The sequence below is a fragment of the Canis lupus genome, chromosome 23, assembly GCF_011100685.1.
Source record: "Canis lupus familiaris isolate Mischka breed German Shepherd chromosome 23, alternate assembly UU_Cfam_GSD_1.0, whole genome shotgun sequence".
NCBI classification, from domain to species: Eukaryota; Metazoa; Chordata; class Mammalia; order Carnivora; family Canidae; genus Canis; species Canis lupus.
This window is the reverse complement of record NC_049244.1, coordinates 25,088,202-25,111,793: the sequence shown is the minus strand read 5'-3', so window position 1 is coordinate 25,111,793 and position 23,592 is coordinate 25,088,202. Positions and strand designations below refer to the sequence as shown.

At 39.0% G+C, this 23,592-nt stretch overlaps 1 protein-coding gene and 1 long non-coding RNA gene across 9 annotated transcripts in view; one reads left to right on the top strand and one right to left on the bottom strand.

The window, feature by feature from the left end:
* The window catches only part of SATB1 (SATB homeobox 1), a 101,756-nt gene extending 97,782 nt beyond the window's left edge, over nt 1-3,974 (bottom strand). The window contains exon 1 of one of the 2 annotated variants that reach the window (XM_038570741.1): nt 3,816-3,974. The gene's annotated coding sequence lies outside the window, so the exon portion shown is untranslated. Of the gene's footprint in view, nt 1-2,406; nt 3,535-3,815 lie in introns of those variants that run through there. The other variant, XM_038570743.1, reaches the window with a different exon arrangement.
* Nucleotides 1-22,918, top strand: part of LOC102152799 — a 39,602-nt gene extending 16,684 nt beyond the window's left edge. The window contains exons 1-8 of one of the 7 annotated variants that reach the window (XR_005376980.1): nt 4,517-4,652; nt 7,871-8,213; nt 11,974-12,033; nt 13,822-14,448; nt 18,153-18,316; nt 20,631-20,693; nt 22,289-22,366; nt 22,797-22,918. This is a non-coding gene — a long non-coding RNA (uncharacterized LOC102152799). Of the gene's footprint in view, nt 1-4,516; nt 4,653-6,656; nt 7,378-7,870; nt 8,214-11,885; nt 12,034-13,821; nt 14,449-18,152; nt 18,317-20,630; nt 20,694-22,288; nt 22,367-22,796 lie in introns of those variants that run through there. The other 6 variants (XR_005376978.1, XR_005376976.1, XR_005376975.1 and 3 more) reach the window with 6 other exon arrangements.
* Nucleotides 22,919-23,592: the final 674 nt, after the last annotated feature.

Below are 23,592 nucleotides of genomic sequence, written 5' to 3'. Positions count from 1 at the left end.
ATATAATAAGCATAAACCATACAAAACTAAAGCAAAGCACATATTTAAATATAGACTTTAATAATCCGAGTTACCAAATTTGCTCAAAAATCTTCCTCCTTTGCCAATTAAAAACAACTGGCACCTTTAATATTTCACAACCTTGTGCTCCTTAGGTCCGTTCAGTATGTATGCTTACTCTGCTGTCTGAAATATCTAAAAGTAAACCATTCATAAAAATAAAATCACACTCTTTAATTCTAATAGAAATATTACTGAACTCTCCTGAAAAAGGTGGCAAGTTTGAAGATCAAATGATGATACCCTTCCTCACAGCATTCATGTAAAACGTGGGTTTCTTCCCATTTTCTATATACCACAAAGCTATGACGGTATATAGTGCAACTAATTTTTTCCTTATACACAAGTATTAAGCAAAATCTTTCACGGCATTATTTAAAGTGGGAACTCATCTAAAAAAGGACAGAAGGCAACTTGGGGAGATTTCTATTTAAAACATGGGCAAATTCTGCTAGTAAACAATGGGCTGTAAAGGAAGAAGAAGGGCTTAAAAAATAATATTTTTGCATTCGATAACAACCTGCCTAGACATGGTCTGAAGATTGATTCAGTCATATGCATTTATTTTATATACTTCATCAATCCCAAGTACTAATGTAAGAGTCATTCAAGACAACACGTCTTGGAAGAAATGATTTGTTTGTGTAAAGGGCATATCAATGTATGGCCCTCTTGGAAATTTACAGAGCAGATGAAAAACCACTAGAGTGCTTTATAGAGTCCCTGCTGTATATCCATGTTGTGTTTAGCTTAATAGTGTTTGTAACCAAAAGATTTTTACAATAATGAGGAACAGGTGCCTGTCACCTGACCTTTTAGGCCTAATTTGCAATCCACAACCTGTCACATGAAAAAATAATTGAAAATCTCCTTCAGATATTTCAGTCTTTGCTAATTTAATGTAGCCTTTCTTAACCATCACTCAGCATACCATAGCTCATTCAGTCACAGGTTCCTATAGCTGGCAACAGACTTCTCTGCAGAAATAAACCAATACTCACTCGTTTTGTTGTTGTTCTTGTTTAAGATGCTGGGAGACAAAAGAACTACTTTTGTAGATTATCAACCAAAGAATATATTAATTTATTACAACAACTAAACAAAAGGCATTCCTTGTGAATACTTTTACATACAAAGAACTATTATTTATTACATATTTCAGCTTGTGGGAAAATGAGGAATGCATTGATTCTGGAAATAACTATTCAGACTTTTGAAAGTTCTTTAGGTCTTCTTTCTCTATCCCTTTTTTTCCCTTTCTCTCCCTCTTGCTCTCCCCACCCCCACCCCCACACAGATTTTTAAGGCACTAGTTAGTACTTTAGGAGGGAAATCCTTATCTGTTCTTATTTCACCCATCATTTGTACTCATTATTCAGAAAGGAATACAAAATTGAACAGTGATTGTTTCTCTTGTATAATCTTGTTACATGTAGCCATACTTAAATTTAACAATGCTTTGTATTTTATGGCTACTGTTTACATATTATGTATTACATATGACTGAACAGCTCTACATTTAAAATATTGTTTCCATTAGAAAAACTATGAAGTAATAAGTGTCAAATGGAGATGAAAAATAAACATGCCTGTTACATTTATAAAATGCAGAGTCACTTAAAATGTGCACAAATAGGATACGTATTTTGCTACTGTTACGTTTTACATAGTATACACTAGGTCTAAAGTGTATTTAACAATGTGCCTAACCAAGTTAATTAAAGTACTTATGTCTGGTGACTGTGTTAAACACTTGGAGAGGTAGTGAAAGATACAGCCAGTTACTTCTGCTAACTAAAGTTGAAATTATGCACTTATTATAACCTTTTCTAACAATGTGAGAAAAACAGAGTAAATATATTAAATTTGTTTCACAACAGATGCTTAGGTTGTTAATATTTAAGATGCCTATTCATGCTATTCCTGTCTGCACATTTGTCAAAAATGTAAGCTTGAATGCTAATGTTTGCCAGCAGACTGGAGCAGCCAGTATATGAATGTACTACTGTTCCACTAAAATAATATGCAATAGAAATAAAGGACTGCTGCTAAATCATAGCATTAGTACCCCACAGCCGATTAAAGGTTTTTAGAGCAAACACCTCAAACCTTGGCTTTTTCCAGCCTTAAAGTACGGTTGTTGTTGTTGTTGTTGTTTGCTTTTGCAGCTACGTTTTACTATAGAATAAATCTTACATTCCTGACACCTCAGAAAAATCCACTTTAGATAGGGTGTAAATTTCAATAAAGTTTCAATCGCACGCGTTACTCCCTTAGTAAGTCGATTTTAGGGACTGCTGAGGACAAAACCTGACACCTACCAGTCGCCTTTCACTTGTTTCTTACCCCTCCTCTGTTCCTCTTGGAAAAGTCAGGTCTCCTGGCCTCCAAGGATGCAAGCAGGGAACCCCAGCCAGTCCGGGTAGAACGGTTCTCTCCTGAGAATAGGACGTCTTTTTTTTTTTTTTTTTTTTTAATTTTCCCTGTCTCTGATACAACCACGTAGAGTCCAAGTCTTACAACAATTGCCTGGAAATCTGGAATGCCGCGGAGAAAGTTCGCCGAGGAAGGGCGCAGAGGTCAAAGCTGCCAACCAGGGCACTTTTACGAGGCGATCCTGTGGTTGACACTAGTACGTGAGACTTGCAACGCCCCAGAGGAGGTCGGGGCCAAGATCTCCAGCAAAAGCCCTGAGATCCTCTCCTCCTTCTGGGGGGTCATCCCAAGAGTCACGCCCGGTGCATGTCCCCGGTGGGCGCGTGTGGCTCCCCGCACCTGCCACCTGCCACCTGCCTGCTTCGTCCCCCTTACGGTGGTTGCCCAAACCCACGCGCCGCCGCCCCGGGAGCCTCCGCAGGGAAGCGCCCGGAGAAGGCCGCCACGCTCGGGTCGGGACCGCAGGAGGGAGACACGGTGCGGACCCTGAGGCCGCACCTGCGATGTGTCAGCCCCGCTCAGAGGGCAGCGCCTCTTCCTGCCTTCCAGCCCTCCTTCAAACCTGCAGTCGCTCCGGGAGCCCCTGCGGGCCCACCTCACTACCTCCGGCGGGGACTCCAAGGCGGAGTGCCGCGGCTTTCAAAATCCCGGCTCCAACTTGAGCGCCCGGCGCCGAGCGTCCCCGGGATGGAGAAGTTGCCACCAACTTCCTAGGCCCCTCTCGGCCGCCGCTCCCAGGCAGCCGCGCGGGCGGGGGGCGGAGGAGGAAGGAGAAGGACCGGGGAAGGATGCTGAGCTCACTTGCGATCGGCGGGGACCGTCCCCGCTCCCCCAGCCTACTCTGCCGGGCACCTCTCTGCCAACCCAGCTCCGGGGCGCACGGAGAGGCTTCCTCTCCCTTTTCCCGTCGGCCTCCTTCGCTCTTTGCGGCTCCCCCTTTTCTCTCCGAAGAGCGGTCATACGGAGGACCTGAGGGAGTTTGTCCAGCCTGGGTCTGTCGGGCAGGTGTGTCAGGGTGCCCACACCCTGAGAGGGAATGAATGGCATCTCCGAGCCCCCCGTCCCGGGTGCTCTCCCACGCTCTCCCCGCCCGCCCCTCCGGGGTCCGGCCGCGCACGCGAGAAGGGAAGGGGCTCGGGGGACCCCGGCCGCCAGACGTCGGCGGGAGGGCACCGCGCAGCCCGGCAAGGGGCGCCGGGGGTGGGCGCCACCGAGAAGTTTGGATCGATTCCGAAAACAGAGAGACAGAGATTCGAGAGCAAGAATACGGGGCGCGGGGGGGGGGGGGGTGGAAAGGGAGGCAAAGGAGCAGCACTCACTCAGGCATGGGCGCTGGGGGCGGCGGTGGCTGTCGAGTGCGGGCCCGCGACCCGGAGCAGCTCCCCGGGCGGGCGCGCCGGCGTCGGACTTCCGAGGCGGCGGCTTCTGCCTCCTGTGCCGCCGCCGCCGGAGCTGCGGCTGCCGCGGAAGTTAATTGCAACTTGACTTCAAGTTGTCTTCTTTCCCCATCCGAAGTGGGCGTTTAAAGGGGAGAGCGAGACGAGGAGCGAGCTGGCGAGCGCGCGGGGCCGAGGGAAGGAAGGGGGAGGGAGGGGATGTTAACGGGGGGGGGGGGGGGGGGGGGGGGGGGGGGGGGGGGGGGGGGAAGGGGCCGGCGGGAGCTGCTCTCGGCTCGGCGGCCGCCGCGCCCGCAGTCTGGAGGCGCACCGGAGCGGCCGGGGCGCCCCCCGCGGGAGCCCGCAGCCCCCCGGGGCGCGCATCCAGCCGCGGCTGCTCCGGCCCCGCGCGCCGCGCCCCGGGGCTCGGCGGACCCCGCGCCGCCGCCGCTCCCGAGCTGGTGCGAGCGGGCTGGCCGGCGGGGCGGCGAGGGCCCGGCCCGCCTCCCCAGCGCCCGCCCCGGCTTCTCCCCCTGGCGGCGGAGGAGCCTCGGCGGCCGCCGGCTGCACGGAGCGCTGGAGCCCGAGCCGAGCCGAGCCCGAGCCCGAGCCGCCGCCGCCGCCGCCGCCGCCGCCGCCGCCGCCAACGCCGCGCTCGGCTCCCAGGCTCCCTCCCCGCGCGCCGGCCGGGGTGTGGGGGGCGGCGGGCCGGAGGGACGAGGGCGGGCGAGAGGCGCGCGCCGGGATTGGCGCCGAAGACCGGACCCTCAGCCGCTGGGGGTAAGTGTGGGCGCCCGGGAGTGCGCGGAGGGGTGCGCGGCGCGGTTCTCGACGCCCGCCGACCCTGCCCCCTCACCTCTCCCGGGCCCCCACCACGCGCACCCCTCCTCTTGCCGCCTGCGGCTTCCTCTTGTTGTTCGTTGTTTGGCTGAGCTTTTTTTTGGGGGGGGGGGGGAGAAGCGGGCGATTGCAGTGTGTGTGCCAGGGGAGGAGGAAGTCAGGTGAGCGGGCCCTACGCACCCCCCACCCCCAAACCCAGCCCGCGTGGGGTGTATCGCTCCCCACTAGGGGCATGTGGGCCAGTTTTTTTTTTTTTCTCTCGTTCATGTTCGGTGGAGACGATCTCTCCTTCGGGGGCCTCCTCCCCTCTCAGTCTGCACGGTCCATCGCCCTCCACCCTGGCCCCGCCCCTCTCTGCACCCCATCCAGGAGTGCTGCACCCCAACTGAGGAGCACGTGGTGGAAGGAGAAGGCGGGGTTGCTCTTGCAGACCCCAACCCCGCGCCCCTGCCCGGTTGTTTAAGCAGTAGCCTTCTGTCGGCCGCTTCTTTAAAATCCGCAGGGAAAAGACCCCTAAACTGAGGTCCAGTTTCTCCAAGAAGCTGGAAGCAAAGGAGGAGGCAAGTGATGAGACTGTAGTGACAGGGGGGCTCGCGGAGAAGAGGGGCAAGGGAGCCTTTCCAGAAGGTGAATGAAACTTCAAAAACCTCTACAACGGCAGAGTGACTTGGAGGTTCAGGACCCCAGGCTGAGGAGAAAAGGAGAACTCCATCAACTTTGCCCCTCTCATCCAGCCATCCTCCACCCCCCCCACCCCCACCCCCACCCCCACCCCCACCCCCCACCACCCCCACCCAGCTCCTAGGAAGCAAACAGGTCTTTTGTTTTGTGTTCTGTCGTCTTTGGGAAATTTGCATTGAGTATGACAACAGAAAATTACTACTGTTTACTCGAAGTTAAGGGGATTACAGAAAGGAAACATAGTCTACTTTTTTTTTCCCCCCTTCGGTGTGTGTGTAGTTGTTAGGTTCATAGCTTGAACTGCAAAACGTCAGTTTGTAACAATAAGGACTGTAGAGCCTCCTCGGTGTATTTTTAGAAGCTGCACTTTCTTGAGTTCCTTTCACACAAGGCTTGCTCTCTCATTAAGTCCCCATACATAATTGTATTTAGAGAGAAGGAAACTATGGAAGCAGGAGGGAGATTGCTAAGATCTCCATCCCGCCAGCGCAGAGCACTGTTTGCAGTGAAGTTCCTGGAAAGTGACTGTGGGCTGAGAATTCAGTTTTTCCTAAAAGCTCTGTTAGGTCCTCTTCTGTCAGATGTCTATGAATAAAGCACGCTGGGAAAATCCTCCTATTCGTGCAGTCTTATTTTATCTTTTACACAGTGGTTGATTCTACTTTCAAGTCCTGGTAACAGCACATCAACTGTGCTGTATTTTTGTGTGGTTTTTCTAAATAAAGGAGGATAGCGCTTGTATTCATGCTGCTTTCTGATATGCCACTTCTTTCCTATCAGCGGTATTGGATTCCCTGGATTGTCCATCTTTTTCAGTTGTCATTTTATGCAGAGACCATAATTCCAAAGATATAAGAATATAAAAAGTTTATGAATTAGTGTTATTTTAGAGAACTAGCCCCTGGTTTCTAAGGTGGAAGTGCCCACCTCAACTCCTGGTTCTGTAAAGCAAAACAATAAGGTATAAATGCCATGGGCAAAACAAAATACAAGTTTTCCTTCCTGGACCACTTTCTGCATCCATAGGACCCAAGAGACACAAAATCTCCTGCCTTAATTTACCAAAATGCTGAATTGCCTAACCAGTACCAATATCTCCATCTGGGAATGACATCAGGTTTGGAATGGAAAGAATAAATTCTCAGTCTTTAATTACTGCTTATTAGCAATTTCTTATAGCAGGCAGCTGATTCTCCAATTCTGAAAGGCTGAAATGAAGCTTAACAGAAATTGAAATTAAAAAAAAAAAAAAAAAAAAAAAAAAAAGAGGAGGGATTGTTCTTTTCTCCCTTACACACTCTTACACACTCATTTATTCCCCAGAGTTACCAAGTAAGTCCCCTGAATCGAAAGTGTGATATGCTCCCCTGCGTTAAACCAAGGGAACATTTTGCCCCAACCTTTTGAATTTGCTTTTTTTCCCCTAAATAGTCTTGAACAGAGAGCTCACAGGCTCTATTATAATACAGAATTATGTAATGATGCGTACAGTGCATTAAGTAACATAACTTGATAAACTCTTTTGTAAACCCTGCCTCCTGGCACATAGTAGGAATACATTAAATACTTACTGAATTAAGATGTTAATGAAATATTGTAATTGGCCACAAATTCAATAGTACTAGGGTAAGCCTTTTTTTTTTTTTTTTTTCCAGAAGAAAAAGATATTTTGCCTGAAAGTTATTAGGGTAATATATTTCTGCTTCTAGATTTTTTTTTTAACAAGTGCAAATCTGATTTAAATGGTTGAAAGACAAGTAAATCGGAGACATAGCAAATGGTCAATAATAGTAACTAGTGTCAAAAGCTGATTATTTTCCCAGGAGGATAAACCACAAATATTGCCTACTAAATAGTGTGAGAAAGATGCCAAGGAGGGATAAAACAGTATTGGCCTTCAAGGAATTTGTTTGGTGGCAAGATGACATCAAAATGTGAAAAGACAACTTAATGGATCAGTAAATGGATGGAATCAAAAGAATATGTGAGAAAATACTTTTTTTTCTCTTGTAGACCAGAGGAAATAGACACCCTGATGGATGTCTGGTTGGAATGTATTTTTGAACTTAATTTGTCCAGTCAAACCTTCAGGGGGTATCAAGGCAAGCATAGGGAGTGAGGGGGAACTCACCACTTACCTACATAAAGGCATTTTATCTACAGAATAGTTACCACAGGGTAAATAAAGCTTGATTGCATACCGCGTGTATAAATAAAGAGAATCCTAAGTAATTCATTCCATCTTTATATACTTCATTACATTTTTAAAAATTGAACAAGACTGATCAATGCAGACTTCCCTCAAACTTTCTACCCTAAAACTCCTAAATCCTATAAACCCTAAAACTTCCAACCTCTAGTCTTAGTTCTGCCAAACAGAGCAAATCTGTTATGTTAGTCAGGAGAGGCTATCTTATGCCAGGATAACAAACAGTTCCAGCGTTTGATTATCTACAATGACAAAAATTGTTTTCCAGGTTGTGGTGAGTCCGCTGCAAGTCAGTTGATCTGTTCCATGTCTCCTCAATCAGGATTCCAGACTGATAGAACAGTTGCCATCTTGAATGTTTTACGTTGCTATGGGGAGAATAAAGATTACTCCAGAGGGTGTCAGGCTGGCATTTAAATCCTATGGCCAGAAGTGGCACACATCATTTGGGCTTCAACCTAATTGGCCAGGACTAGTGGCATGGCTTCATTGAATCATCACAGTGAGGCCACATCGTGCTGCCTACCTCGTGCCCCAAAGTAGAGAGCTATGCTGCACAACTTTTAAGGACTAACATACTCTTAGTGACTCTTTGCGCCAATATTCTCTAGGTAAGTGATCCCACCCTGCTCCTTCGTGGCCTAAATGTTCCATTCTTCAGGGTAAGCGCCAGAGAGGCCATCAAATTATAGGGAGACGTGCATGCTGTGACTTCTCTTTGAATGAAGTACTACAGCCCCATATCCCTTCCCCCCAAATTGTGGCACCCTATCAATTTTAAGCCACTCTATATGTATTTCCTAATATTGTATGTGTTTTATTTTTTCAAGACTTGTTTTCCGAGAAAGGGTGCCATGAACAGGAACTTTTAAGAAGTGTTATCTGGGGGGAAAAAAGTGTTATCTGAAAATGTCATGATTATTATCAAATTTTGAAATTTTGTCTTGAGTAGTTACTTCCCTTATTTTAAATATCAAAATTTTGCAACACAAATAAAAAACTCTCTTGGAAGTATTCATTCATTCATTCATTCATTCATTCATTCACTTATGCATCTTTTTGTTCATTCAATAAATAACTCATTTACTAATGCCAGATACTCTATTAAGGACCGTGTTTATGGAGATAATTAAGAGTTATTTTCAAGAAATACGTTTTCCAGTTGGGCACACAGAAAGAAAAGTCATTGCAATGCTAGTAGAGGCACAAAGTTTCCTGAATTCATATGGATCACTGGATTTGGGAAGAAGCAAATAACTCTGCTGGATTTAGGAAAGTTCTATAGTAGAATTGAACCAAGTCCTGAGGAAAAGTGAGACTCTTCTCTGCAGAAGGAGGATAGAGGATATTTCAGGCAGTGAGACCAGTATGAGTAAAGGCACTTAGGATGTCCATCCCAGGACCCTAAGATCATGACCTGAGTCAAAATCAAGAATCCATCGCTTAATGGACTGAGCCACCCAGGTGCCCCAGGTCTTCAAATTGCTAAGGAGAAGTTGCTAATTTGGTTTTATATGAAAAATTGAAATATTAAATGTTGAGAACTTACCCACATTTCAAAGTACACATGTGGGGTGAAAACCTGGACAGATAAAAATCAGCTTAAAGACCAACAATCAAATGTCTCCTACTATATGAGATAGGGAGTCATTAAAAATTGTAAGGATGGGGGTAATACTGTCAGAACTCTTTAGAAAGTTCACTTTGAGGGGATCTGGCTGGCTCAGTTGGTGAAGCATGTGACTTTTGATCTCAGAGTTGTGGGTTCAAGCCCCATGCTGGGAGTACTTAAAAATAAAAATCTTAAAAATAATAGATCTCTCTGGTGGCATAGTGGAAAGGAAAAGTCTGGAGGCTATAGCTCATACTCCATCATATCGTTTGAGGATGATGCAAAGCCCTTAATAGCACCACCCTTTTTATAATATACAACTTTTCATGTGTATAGGGGGCACTTGATAAATATTTCCAGAGCTAATGGATGAAAGAGAAGCTAAAGTTTTAGAAGGAGGGCACACTTTTTGACGGCTCCTTATGCCATATGCTTCCTTTGTTAGACTGTTAATTTTTCAAGAGCACAATGATCTTATATTGATCATATGTAATTTTTCTCTCTGTGGTAAATATTATTGGTTTTTAAAAATGCATAAATCATTTAGAGTAGGACATAAAGATCAGCACAGCATCAGAATATTATCTAGGACTAAGCATACTGATCCTACCTTGTAAAGGAATACCAGCTAAACACATGATTCTTGTACTAGGCCCTAAAAGTCCATACTCCCAGGCTTTGTAAAACTACACTAGACCCTTTTGTATAGCTTATGCATATTTTTAGTGAAGGCCAAACACTATATAGTATTTTATATATAATATATATAAAATACATATATATAATGTATATGTATCTGTATATATAATATATTATGTATTTTATATATTATGTGTATATAATACATATATAATTATACACACACAAAATATATATATATACAGGGCACATCCATATTCTTAAAGCCACTCAATTCATTGGACAATCAAGTCTTTAAATTCTTAGCAATTTGGCTTTACAAATTGAAATTTTTTAATTCAACTTTCTTAAGATATAATTTATAGACAATAAAACCCATCCATTTTATGTGTTCCATGAGTTTTGAATACAAAGAAGAAACATGAGCAGATTATAATATTTTAAGTGAACTTCAGAGAAAAAAATATATATATATATTTAGACAAAATGTATATACATGTAGGCAAAACAGCCTTAGGTGTCCAACCACCTGGATTCTAATCCAGATTCAACTACTTACTAGCACGACCTTGATCAAGTCTCTTAGTTTTCTGCCTCAACTTCCTCATCCATATGGTGGGGATTATAATTGTATTTACCTCCTGGAGTTAGCAAATGCCAGTGCTTCAACACAGTTAGTAGTCAATAAAGACTATGTTTTCTTTTGTTAATGTTGTTGTTGTCATTATTATTCTAATAGAGAGGAAGTCCTGGGATGTAAACAGGAATAGAAAGTGAATTGACTGGAATGTAAGTGGAGTAGAAAGAAGCAAGTACTCCTGGGTGACTTGCTGTAGTGCCAAGGGGACTCAAAGCCAGAGAAGAATTATGGCCTCTATTTCTGGAATATTTATTTTTTACTGAAAGATTTTGGAAGAAATTATTTTTCTATTAAAACAGCTACACACATAGTGGAATGCTTTCTCTCTTTTATAACTTTTGTGGAAATGTTTGCCAAGTCCAGAACATATTCACTAGTAACATTTATGTTAAAATTGTTAAAGCACCTCCTATTTTTATATACTATGAACGCTGCCCAAATGTAGAATCTTTGCCATTAGTAAATGTTTATATTTTAGATGAAAAATTTGTTGGAGTAGGGAAAAACGTAATGGGACATGACCTTGGGGAGATCAAGTCACCAGGAAGAAAAGAGAACTGGACTCTCGTTCTGATTCTATAACTATTTTTGTTGATGTCAACAAACATCAAGATGGGGAATCTTTGTTCTTTTCATTCCGAATTCCCACATCCTGGTAGATCTCAAACTTTAGTGTGTATAGGAATTAAATAGAATGCTTTTTTAAAATGCAGATTCCTTGGCTCCATGTCCATAAATTCAGATTTGGTAGAAATAAAGCAGAGATCCAGTGATCCATATGAATTCAGGAAACTTGGGTTGAAAGAGGCAGAAATCCAAATCATAAATGAAAGTTTTGTTTCACTTTTTATCCGACTCTCATCAACATATACACACATAAGTTGGAAAATACAGTGTAAGAAGTGCTTAAGGCATAGTTAGATCTATCTGCTCAAATGTCACCAACTATCTCTTGTTTCTGCTTTCTTCTGTGTCAACTTCTGTTTTAACTTTATTCTTAGTCTAGTTTTCCCTTTACTGTATTAAGCTAGTCCCTCCAAGCTTCTATTCTTCTTGATGTAGAAACTCCAACAAAAGTACACTCCTCTTTCTCAAAGTTTCCACCAAAAGAATTACACCCAAACTGTATAGGCTGAGATTTGGGGAGGTATTGTTCTCCAAGATAAATTGGGGATAATTTTTCCAGAAATAGGAAATTCTTATTAGACAAACCTATAGATTTTCCATCCACTACAGTACATTTTCTAGAAGTACTTTCAGCCTACCCACCAGAGCCTGGGAAGGGCTTAGGATACTCAGAGTTTCTGAGCCAATTGCCTCATACATTTATCCCAGAGTTTTGGGCAAATATTAAATATTTTTATGTGTGTCATGAAGATGATTTTTCTGTAGGTCATCTGTGACTTGCACATTGAGAATCAACGGATTTTGAGATCATTTTGAGGTCATCTCGAACATACAATAATATTATTACTTTTAGATCTTCATGAGACAACTTAGAAGCTGATGTATACAATTGAAAAGGCAGTAAAAGTTCCAGGTATGGTATACAGAAAAGGGACGCACAGGACCAGCAGTTGAAACCTGGTTTGACTTGGTTATCGGTTTTGTTTTATTTAGTATTCTTGGACATATGTAGTTTGTTCCATGTAATAGACATAGTCCTAGCCTGGATCTTAGTATGCCTGGCTCCTTTTTAATATTTGGAACATAAATGGATGCATATTATATGGACAATGGAAAGGGGTAAACCAGCAACAGCATGGAAAAGAAAACAGATTTGACTATTAGTCATGAGATATATTTTAGGTATATTACATGCAAGTTTATAGAAGAAGTAAATTCTGATGAATTATTAACTCATTCTTTTAAGTGAGGAAGTTACTTGTATTTTCTTAACTCATTAATAAGGTTAATAAAATAAGTCTGCCTCAACGTTTTAATATTGAGTCATTAGTTTAGTTTCAGATGGCTTCAGATGACCCCACCTCCCCAACTTCCACCTCCACCAAAGTAACCCAATACACAAAAGAAAGTGTTTTCAGCAAATGGTGCTAGGATAACTAGATATCCATACAGAAACAAAGAAACAAATGAAAAACCTTGATCCCTACCTCATACCATACACAAAAATTCATCGCCAGTGGATTATAGATCTAAATGTAGAATTAAGACCATAAAGTTTTGGAGGAAAACATTACTTGGAGATAGACAAAAGTTTCTTAGATAAGCCAAAGAAGCAATAACCATAAAAGAAAGACTAGCTAAATTAAATGTTAAAATTAAGAACCCATCTGAAGGAAAGCAGAGGGAGGAGTATAGCCTAACAACCTATGATTAAACAATCATTACTGCCAGTGAGATTTCCTCTCCTGTGCATTAGTTCAAGTTATTTTGACTTATAAATGATAGAAACTGACTCTGTGAGCTTAAGCAGAAAGGGAAAAGCACACGAGCTTTTTGTGGAATCCAAAGTTAACGGTGAAGTGTGGTTTCAGGAATAAATGCATTCAAGTGCTACAGAGAACCCAGTCATTCCTCTTTCTCCATATTTCTTCTCTTTCTCGTGGCAATACAGTCAGTTCCTTCGTCTCCTCAGTTACATAGCAGATCATGATTGCCACCTGCTCTTGAACCATGGATGTTTCAGTCAAGCCACCCAGAGAAAGGGCCCTCATTCTGTCTTCATAGTTCTTAGGGATGAGTCTGATTGGCTCATTTGGATCCAGTGACCACCCTTAGTTAATAAACTATGACCAGAGGCAGGATGATATTTAAGAAACATAGCAACTCCTTTTATCCATGAGAATGTAGAGTGAAAAGAAATAGCATTCCAGTTGATATTCTCTCTACACTTCCTCTTTATTAGACAAAAAACAGAGTTGATGGAAATTTCTACTTGGTCAGTTTTTAATGGTTACTAGTTTCAGTGTATTAATATACTATCCCTTTGAGTGTCTAATATCAGCATCTCTGCATCTCTAGTTGACTGATATATATTAAGGACCATAAACAAAATTAGTCTGTTTTAAAAATGGGCACATTTATTTGTAAATTATTAGCCAAGATCTATTCAAATGCAGACATGCTTTGTTCTAGTCTGGATATACAATAAAATTAATTTAAATAACTTTAATCAGCTTCAAAAACAGCAAATTCCAAGACAATTAGGTTAACTTTAAGAACTCATATTTATTGAGTTAACAGATGGTAAATTAAAAAACAATAAAGCTAATTTTTAAAATCATTCATTAAATTAAAAAAACAGACATTTAACAAAACTGTTTTTAAGCTGTTTTTTTTTTCATCCCAATATGCATATTTTAAGATTCCAATTTGGGGAAACTTCTGGGAAGACACAAATAAGTTGCAGTATATGAACATTCTTCTGGTGAATTACTTTTAAAGGATTTAGAACCACCTGAAAAAGAATTTTATGAATCAACAATAAAAAGAGAAGAAATAAGCATATTCTAGAGAGTGGAAAGAATGAAGAGTCCACTTCATCAATTCCAGTTTGCTCTCTAACATGCTCCTGTGGCCTTCTATGTTGCTGGCCCTGACACACTTTGGGATTTTCCTATGCTAGCAGAGTATAAGTCTTTACTGGCCAGCATTGCATTTCCAAAATTTAATGGTCAAGCAGAAGACTTCCCCTTTGATGGCTTCTTGGGCTTTGTGCACCAATGACTTGAAATATATTATAAATGCTAGAAGCTGATCTTCAAGCTTAGAAAAGAGGAATTTTGTGGAAGCACATTAAAGACATGGGGTCTTCTCTTGGGCTCCCACTCTGTTGGATGTCCTTGCAGTTTTTGAAAATGGAACAATGAACATATTCTAGCACATGAAGTATACCAGAAACTGGTTGTTTCCATATGCAAGTTCAATCATTTTTCCCACTTCCTGTGACTTTTATAGATGGAATTGGAGACAGCATCATGGATACATTAAGGTACATCATTTGCATTATATATGCTATTATTGGCTTTAGCATGATGGCATAATTAGAACTATAGTTATATATGTAGAAATCCAGTTACTACATAAAAATATTTGAAATAGATTTGTTTGAATGGTTGGTTGATCAGTTGGTACTATAGATTTTTCTTTACCTTGGAGAGCTACAAACTGTAAGATACTTTATTTTATGGTCCTAGTAACCCATTATCTAAGATCTGGGTTTACTCTACACTGTAAGTCTTACATTACTTGATTGGCAATGTTGAGAATCATATTTACTGGTTTTGATAGACAAACTTATTACTTACAATTTGAGTTAAAAATACTTAGAAATATAAAAATGCATTTATTGAAATTATGGTGGTGAAATTATCTTATTATTGTGCATTTGAAACTACTTAGCCCCAGCCCCTTTTCTCCTTGAAATAATTGTTTTTATAATAACCTTCTGATAATATGAGGCTTTTTAGGAATGTAATTATAACAATATAGCAGGAGGGACTATATTGTTTTTAATTAAACAAGAACAGGTAAAAATAAGAATAGATTATGACTAAATGAAAATTTCAGTAGATGAAATTTCTGTTTTGCAGAAATTAGAGATACAGAAGAAAAACTTCATAACTAGTCTGTAGGTAAACTTTTACATAATTTTAAGCAAAACAAGCTTGATTCTTTAAGTATTATGCATAACCAATTATTGGCTCATATATAAAAGCAATGGAAGAATATATTTAAACTGGGAAGGTGTTGGAAGGCATAACAACTAAGAGTACTTTGCAAAAATTGCAAAGAGCTTTGTCTAGATCACTAAGCGTTCAGATATATAAAAAATCAAGAACGGAAATTCCAAGAAAAAAGCTTGGCACTGACTAAGAATTGAGGGTCAAGACGAAGTAATAAATGAATAAAATATAGGTAAAATTGAAGTGAATTAAGAATTGATGTTAGTGACTAGATGTTTTTCTTTACTAAGGGGGCAATGTTTCTAATAAAATAATCCTAAAAGGAGGTTTTTAAATTTTTAAAAGAATAGTCTGTAACTAATAACCACAGTGAGGAAGAGGAGATGGAGAAAACAAAAGCATTAGAGGCTGTTGCTTTATTTTTATTTATTTTTTTTAAAGATTTATTTATTTATTTGAGAGAGAGAGAGAGAATGCATGCATGAACTAGGGGTAGGGAAGGAGAAGGTGAGCAGAGGGATAGAATCTCAAGCAGAATCCTCAGTGACCAGGAAAGCGCAACATGGGGCTCAGTTTTATAACCCATGAGATCATGACTTGAGCTGAAATCAAGAGTCTGATGCCTAACTGACTGAGCCACCCAGGCACCGCTGTTGCTTTATTTTTAAATCATTGGATAAAAATGCATTTGAGGATAGTTGTGAATAATTTAATATAGATACTAGTTGAATGGGAAGAAGAATATCTATTTTATAAATAATTGTAGGAGATAAAATAAACAAAACAGTTCAAAAGACAAAATGGAAAGGAAACAATAAGGAATTATTGAAAAGAAGAAAGTATGAAATAAGTTCAGTCAAGCTTAAGAAATTATGACAAGTATAAATGTCTTAAATTTTTCTATTCAAATGGAAAGATCTTCACATTAAATTAAAATGAAAGTATTATGATTTGGTGGTGCTTAAGAGTCATACTTAAAGAAAAATGACATGGAAATACTTTTTTAAAGGGCAAAGATTTTGCAGCCTAACATGGTCACAAACAGAATTTTTTTCAAAAAAAGTAAATAAGGCAAAAAGGGCTATTTTATAACTATTATTAATGTAATATAAAGGAATAATGGTACTGAAAAATAATGCATTAAATAAGCATAAATCTAAAATAATTTAACATGCTTTTTTAAAAATGCAGTAGAGCTCATTGTAGCAAAAAAATGAAAATAATGTATTCCCAAACAGTGCAAAACTTAACAAAGTTAGAAACTAAACTAATGAACATTTCATATTCTTAAATAGGAAATAAATGGTTATTTTCATAGATTGTTTTGTAAAGCATTGGATAAAATTTAATACTTATTCCTGATAAAATGATAAAAAGAAAAAATAAACTATTTTTTAGCATAATAACAATATTTTTAACTAATAGTCAATATTAAAATAATGTAAAAATACTAGAAATATATATGTTTAAAAACAGGGGTGGGGTAGAGTTGGTATAATGGTTCTGTCATAATAATGTTATTAAACATTATTTTTAAAGCCCTTATCAGCATAATAAAACATACTAAAGAAAGAGGACCTCAGGACACCCAGGTGGCCCAGTCAGTTAAGTATCTGCCTTCAGCTCAGGTCATAGTCCTGGTGTCCTAGGATGGAGCCCTGAGAGGGATTACCTTCTCAGCAGGGAATCTGCTTCTCCCTCTCCCTCTACTCCTTCTCACCCCACTCGTATCCTTGCTCTCTCTCTCTTTCTCTCTCTCTCTCTCTCTCTCTCAAATAAATAAATAAAATCTTTAAAAAAATAATAAAGAAAAAAGACCTATAAAGAATGAAAAAAATAGACACTATTATTGTGACTGGAAAAATATTTTTATAGCTTGAAAACCCAAAGATGTGAACAAAAATAAGAATAGACTTAATAAATTAGTAAAATATTACAGACATATGACTATTAACATAAATCAGTAATATTTATAAATATTAGCAACCATTAGCTTAAATGTAAACCTCTAAGAGAGATTTATTTTACAAAGCAACAAAATATATAAAACTCTGACCGTAAACAGAAATATGTTACCTATGTAAATAAAACTTTTTAAGAGCTATAAAAATATTAAATTAATCAAAATATTGGTTTCTGGCTTAAAAATAACACTTTAAAATTGTTAATTCTTTCCAAAGTATAGACTTAATGGGAATTCTAGTAATAATGTGTCTTTTGTTTTTCACATATTGAGGTAATGGTGAGAGGAATGTGATTTTGACATAAATCTGGAAAAAGAAAGTAGGCAAGAATAGTAGAAATCAGTTCTGAGAAAGAAAAGTAATGAAGACAGACTAATCTTATCAAATATTAAAATATATTATAAAGTTATAATTAAAACCATGTGATACTGGCATTAAAAAGGCAAAATATGTGGTCAAAATAAATTATATCTTATATAATAATGAAATATATGATAATGTCAGAACACAACTCAATGGGAAGGGAAAATATTTTATAATATATGGACTGATTAACTGAAAAAAATCAATTTATACTCATGGTACACGTACAATAAAGTAGCAAAACTCAAACTATAGAAAGCCTAAAGGAATTTGTTTTATAGGCTTAGGATGCTGTAACAAATTGCAAAGTAAAGATAAAATAGATTTGGTTATATTAAGACAGGAATAAAACAAACAGTAGGCTAGATACAATTATTTGAACATAACAATTATTTGAACATAGTAATCATATTATTAACAGTATCTCATACAAACTCCACAGCTAAGAACTAATACATGAGATAAGAATAGAATCGTATTTAGTCAACATATGAGATAAGACTAAAATCACATTTCACAAAAGATGAAATATAACACATTTGCAAACAAAAACATTCAGCCTTAGTAATAATCAATTGAATACACACTCAAACAAAAATAAGCTGTATTTAGGTTTAATCAATTATTTTAAAATTAATGTCAAGGATTTACATTCCCAGCTGTTATGGATTATTTTCATTTAGATCAACTTATCCTCTGAGAGAAAGTGGAAAACCTGCATAAAATCTGGCAAATATTTGTTTAAAAGCATCCCAGAGACTCAAGACAGAGAGGGCTTGAGAAGTGGAGAACCCAGAGTGCAGAGAATCCGTAAGAGATCTCACTTCCCTAACTGTTAGAAGCTAAGGTAAAATACCACTTGACAAAGACATGATCCCCCAGATGCTCAAATTATCTCTACAGTGTTTCATACATAATGTCTGGCAATAAAATCACTAGCCATACCTACAGACCAGATAATAGACTTTAAAATATCTGTGACTAATAAATTAACAAAATTAGGCAAGAAGACAGGGAATTCCAGCATATTATTGGTAATTATGGATAAAAATCAAATGGAAATTCTGGAATTGAGAAATGAACTGACAAATTTAAAATTCAATGGATGGGTTTAAGAGCAGATTAGAAACAGCAACAGCTGAAGAACAGATTGATGAACTGGAAGGCAAAGCAATAGAAGGTTTAATGTTAATACCCAGTCAGCAAAATATGCTGGAAAATGGTTTCTTCTTACATAACTGGTGGCATATAAATCTATATAACACTTTGTGGAACTGCTTTGGCAATGTAAATTAAATATTAGAACAAAAAAAGATTCATATCTTTTGACTCAGTAATCTTATGTCTAGGAAATCATTTTTTTAATCTAATTATTTTATGTATAAAGATGTTCACTACAGACTTATTTATGATATTAATACCTGTGCAGACAATGTTTAAGTGCATTACTTCAATTACTGTAATTAATTCTCACAAAAACCCAAGTAGGTAGAGGTAGTTACCAACTAATATCCTCATTTTACAGATAAGAAAACTGAAACATTGAGATGTCAAGTAGCTTGCTCAAGATTACATAGCTAGTGAGTAGAGAAACAAACATTTGAACCAGGCTCTCTGGCTCCACAGCCTGCACTTGAATTTGCCCTGGGCTGTTGGAAGCAGCCTAAATAGCTAACAACTGGAGACTTGCCAATGAGTAATATATCTAGTCTATGTAATATTAATCATGAACACTTTTAATAGCATAGGAAATATTTCTGATATAATATGAAAAGAATCAAAATCCTAGAATTACAACAGATAAAAAAATGCATATAAATATGATTGAAAGCAAATATCCCCAAAGCTAATGATAATTATGTGAAATTAGTAGCACATCTTCCTTTTCTCTTCTTCCATATTTCATTTTCCCAAAATTTTAATGTGTGATATATATGCATATATATATAAAATTTTGCTTCAAATTAGTAGCACATCTTCCTTTTCTCTTCTTCCATATTTCATTTTCTCAAAATTTTAATGTGTGATTTATATATACACACACACACACACATATATATAATTTTGCTTCATATATAAAATACCACTGTATATATATAAAAAAGCAGTAGAGTATATTGGGTAAGAGCCCAGGCTCTGGGGCCAGACTGCCCGTGTCACTACTTACTAGGTGTGTGACCTTGGGCAGGTTGTTGAACTTTTGTTTCTAAGTTTCCAAGCTTATCCTGTAAAATGAGGATAATGATAGTAATTATCTCATAGTGTGATTGTGAAGATTAAATATGCTTAAAATGTATTTAGAACTGTGTTTGAAAGTTAAATATGTAAGCATGATCTAGTATGGTTACTGTTATTTTACAAAGAAACCTCGTTTTAGACCAGACAGAATGACAATTCCCTCCTGCCAGTCCTTTGATATGCACGCACATTAGCAACAGGTTTTGTTTCTATATATAGATCCTTGTCCTTACTTTGAATTCCCCAATGCAGAGATGTCTAGGAACCAAGTCCATTGGCTGAGGAAGCACTTCTGAACCCTTTCCAAGAAACAGTGATAATCAAATGTCTGATGTTTTTTATTTTAGAAAAGTTCAGCTTCCCTGCTTGTGTCTTATCTCTGAGGACCAGAGTGATTGAAACTGCCCCTCAAAGCCAATATTATATTAACATAATCGTCAGTGATTTAGAGAAAATATTTATCTATTTCCCCAATTTTTACCCTTTTCTGGATGAATGACTTTTTACTGGCTCCCTGATCTGACAGTCTGAATAATAATAGAAAGTTGTTTATGAAATGGGACATTTGTTGTATCTTGATTTTTCTGAATTGAACACTCCGGGGGCCTGAAAATGTACTTTGAAACTTTTTTCCACCTGACAGATCCAAAAAGTTTGGAAGATTTTTATAGAATTTCTTCATTCCTTGAAACAGTTTCATTGAAATTGTTTTTTTAAAAAAAGTCTATTAGATGCCAAGATTTACTGTTAGTTGTCTTAATGGCTAATGAAATGATAAGATCTTGCAATAACTCTCGCCAATTAAAAATTAACAGGTGCTTGCCAGGTAGAATATTGCAGTACCTATAAGAGGAAAGGATGCAAATTGGTATTTCATACATTTGTGAGAATTATCACCTTTGATGTGTCTATCTGTTTTTCAGGATGTTGTAGGTCTCTGCTCTTGTAAGACTTTGGCTGCAGAATCCCGGGATAAGCCCTCCTAGGTGAGTTATCTATTTCCTGAATGCTGTCTGTCTCCTACCTGCCTATGCCAAGGCCCTGTGATGTTCATTAGCAATGTCCTTTGGTTAAACTCTAAGAATTCTCAGCTCTATGATATGGTAAATGTCTAACAAATTGCTTTAATATCTTAGCTTTATGTTGCTAAAGTCATTGTTCCTTTTGGGGTTATTCATGGAACTGGATCTATCTCTGGATTTATCTACCCCATCCCCACTTTCTTCCAGGATTTACCACAAACCTTTCCTGCTCTCTTCCCTAATAGGCATGTTCTGTTATACACAATACCACTTGTTAAGAGAGATTCACTGTCTAAGTGACAGGCCAGCATTTCACAATTAGTGATGACTGGTCACATGGTATTAGTGAAATTCCTTTCCCCTTTTGCAATGGATCAAAAGATTCAACAAATGGTGAATCAATGACAAGGCAATAATAAGGTGAGAGATTATGTTACTAAAAGATGACCTCAAGATTATTACTACAATGAATTCATTTCTTATGTAGAAAAGTGCTGGACAATTTATTATTGTTATAGTAAAACTGGAGGTGATTTCATGTGTTCATAATTGCCACATGAGGTTAAATAGAATTGGGTATGGTCCCCTCTCTAACATGCCACCGGTGTCTGAATTTGGGGGAATTGTTAAACAGTTGGGGGCTTCAGTATCTCCAGTTGAAAACAGGAGCAATAGTATTTATCTGGTAGGTTATGAAGGCAAAATGTCATAACACAAAACACCTGACACCCTGCAATCACTTCACTCCCTACCCCTATTTAGGGAGATAGAGAATAGAGATAACACAGAACTCTACTTTTGTCTTCAAATATATTATTCTTCATTGATTATCTTTTTTTTTTTTTTAATTTTTATTTATTTATGATAGTCACAGACAGAGAGAGAGAGAGAGAGAGAGAGAGGCAGAGACATAGGCAGAGGGAGAAGCAGGCTCCATGCACCGGGAGCCTGATGTGGGATTCGATCCCGGGTCTCCAGGATCGCGCCCTGGGCCAAAGGCAGGCGCCAAACCGCTGCGCCACCCAGGGATCCCTCTTCATTGATTATCTAATGAATATAACCATTGACTCAGAAAGTAGGTGGAATTTTCATCTCCAACCTTTATTCTTTTTTCATTTCTTAGAGTTTCAATGGGCATCTACTGTAAGCTAAGAGCTGAGTGCTATGGGAGACATAAAGGAGAGTGAGGTATTGATCCTATTCTCATGGAGACTGGGATCTAGAAAGAGAAGTTCTATATTTTTTAAAAATGCCAGTAGAGAGACAAAGTGTTATCTTTATTTATTGGAAGGAGAAATTATTTTAACTAGAGTTATCACAGACAGCTTCATAGAGGAGGTAGTGACAGATTAGGCTTTAAAGAAGAAATACAATTTGCGCTGCGGGGAGAGAGGGGATACAGTGAACCAAGACTGAAGTAGTGTGATTGGGTGGAAAAAAATACTAACATGGGACTGGAAAAACGTGGGTTGGCAATACCTTGGTTGAACTACTTCCTGGACATCAATTTCTTTATCTATGAAATGTGTAAAATAACCTCTGTTCCATTGGTCTTTCAGGGGTCTGGAGAAGATCAAAGGGGAGCTTGCATGTGCGTTCTCTTTGGAAACCCTGAAGCACTGTGTGAATGAAAAATGGTAAATTTTTTCTCTCTTACTTTGTACCATAAGCTTCATGAGAGGATTTGACAGGATCAGTTACATTGGTCTTTAAAAAACTGTTTGATGAAGTGTATCAAAAAAATCACACTATAAACCTTAAATATTTACAATTTTTATTTGCCAATTATATGTCAATAAAGAGGGGGAATGTTTTGATAAAACAGTGAACCATTGACTGAGTGAATGAATCCATGATTATTATGGACTGAACATTTGCTTCCCCTCCAAAATTCATATGTTGAAATCCCACCCCCTAATGTGGTAGTATTAGGAAGTGGGGCCTTTGGGAGGTAATTCTGTTTATATGAGGTCATGAGGAGGGAGCCCCATGATAGAATTAGTGCTCTTACAAGAAGACGAGGAGACACCAGCATTTTCTCTCTCCACCATGTGATGATACATACAGTGAGAATGCAGCCATCTGCAAGCCAAGAAGAGGGCCCTCACCAAGAACTGAATCTACTGGTACCTTGATCTTGGACTTCCCAGCCATCAGAACTGTGAACAATAAATGTCTTGTTTAAGCCATCTAGGTGTGGTGTTTTGTTACAGTAGCCTGAGCAGACTAAGAGGGTAAGTGAGTAAATAAATGAATGAAACAAAACAAAAGCACAGAGTGGGAAAACATATAATATGAACAAGAATAAAGGGTTGTCTTTGAAAATATGTGGTAGAGCTGGGTGTTAGGAGTGTAACCCCTAGCTGGGTGGATGCGTGGAATGCAGTGGACCAGCAGCAACAGTATCACCTAAAAAGTCATTAGAAAAGCAAGTTCCTGGGTCCCAACCAAGGCCCACGGAATCTGAAACTCAGGGGCAGGGCCAGCAATCTGTTTTGTCAATACCTCTTGGTTTTGGTCAAGGTCAAGTGGTACCCAATGGTTGGTTCATTCTGGTGCAAGGTAAATTTTTGAGAACCATTGCTTTGTACTAACATGCGGAGTTTGGAAATTTTTCTGCTGTAAATTCAGTGCTAATGAAGGTTTTTAGCTGGGGATGGATATAATCAGAGCTGTATTTCTAGGATGATGAGGCATGAAGCTTTGCCTAAAAGAATTTATAGCTTCAGTGTAAAAAAGCACCATTGGAAATACTAGAAAACACATTGTATTTGCCAAGCCCCAGAGTGAAAGATTTTGATTTTTCCTGCTTCCAGATAATATCTACATTATCAGCTAAAAGGTGAAACAGAGCAGGCATTGC